We start from the raw sequence: 1,801 nt of genomic DNA, 5'->3' as shown, positions 1-1,801 counted from the left end.
CGAACCTGAAGGCTATTCTACTGGTCTTGTTCTTCTAGACAAAGAAAAAGCATTGCTTGGCATGAAAGCTTGATAGTAGAATTTAGAAAAAACTTTAATTCTCCAACATACATTGTTAGAATAATTCAAAGGACGAAGACTGCTGGTCATCTATAGTAGATTTCAAAAAAGTTTGGATATTTTTTCTTCATACCGTCGTTGGGGGTGACAATGGGTCAAAAAGGGATGTGTACGAATTATTTATTGAATAACTATCGCAATTTAACTCCAATAAACTTCAAATTTGGTGTGTATGTACTTTGATGGTACATTAACAACTGTTCAAAACATTAAAGAAAAATATTTAGTCACAGCGGCACCACAAGTGAATGACAAATGACCCAATCTCACCCCATAGAGGGGGTGACATTGGGTCACTGTAATTGAAATAACTTGTTTTTGATAATATGGTTGCAAAACCATTCACAGCTGAAGAATATTGATGAAATACGATGCAAACAAGATGAAAAGATATCTAAGATGTATCACAAGTATGATAAACCCACTTAAAAGTACGATTATACCAAAAAATTGAAGATCTATGAGAAAAAATATGTAAACACAACATTCCACGTCAAGTTTACATAAATTCTCTATTTTTTTCCCTCGAAATGTCTTCGAAGTCTCATCCCCATTGCCATGAAGCCTATTCAGATGGGGAATCTGAAGGTGTACTGAAACAGTACATTGTTATTCAATGTACGGAATCCTGAAGTAGACTAGTTTGATGTTTCAGAGATGCTGTATTTAGAAAGAATAAACACATCTTAATGAAAAAGAAAACTACCGGCACCGTAAAATGTCAAAAAAATGGACTTGCGATTTCATTTACTGTCGTTCTTGCTTGACCCAATCTCACCCCCATTTTTGATGTTTTAGACATCCTACCGAAAAAAATAAAATTTTTGTTGAAAAATTAAATAGATTCCGGAAAATACGCGTGAAGTGTAATGAAAAGACTTAAAACCTTCTACTAATATAACGATAGAGGTGAAAGTACATGCGTGATAGTTTGCACAGGATAAATTTAATGTTGTAAATTTTATCTAATTTCAACATACAAGTTTATTGATATAGTAAACAAAAACTACTATTTCTAAAAATGTATATTGTGATGAATTACGTGTAATAATATGTTCCCTAACATATGAATTATTAATTTATATATATATTATATTAAGTAATATCACCGTTATTAGCTGAAATATTTCATAAATAATATTTTTCCTTTTGACCCAATCTCACCCCCCAGACCCATTGTCACCCCCATCGACGGTACTAGCGAAAATGGAAGATTTCTCCTAATGCTCATAAAAGCCAACTTTTAAGATTCCCACATGAACCAAAAACCTTTTTATTTAAAACCTTCAGGTAAAAACGTTGTCACGATGAGAAGGGTTCCAATAAATTGGCCTGATGAAGTTAAGTATCTAGGGCTCATGCTTGATAAAACATTAACTTTAAAAACTCACATTGAGGGCACTCAAGCCATATATAGCAATAATATAAAATGTCTGTATCCACTTAGTTTATAACAAATCCTGAACAAAAATTTGGTTTGCACTGCTTGAAAATGACGTATGAAACGTGGTGTCAGAACTCAAAGTCCAAAGCCATTATACACTTGTGATGGATATAAATTGTTCATAATTGACGTTCTGAACTAAGGATCACAATAAAACTCTTTTAAGGATATCGATTATGGTGAACCGCTCAAGTCTAACACTCACCTATTCTTCTTTCTATTCAATTCAGGGCGGAG

The sequence above is a fragment of the Aedes aegypti genome, chromosome 1, assembly GCF_002204515.2.
Source record: "Aedes aegypti strain LVP_AGWG chromosome 1, AaegL5.0 Primary Assembly, whole genome shotgun sequence".
Classification (NCBI taxonomy): domain Eukaryota; kingdom Metazoa; phylum Arthropoda; class Insecta; order Diptera; family Culicidae; genus Aedes; species Aedes aegypti.
Note: the sequence above shows the minus strand (reverse complement) of the source record.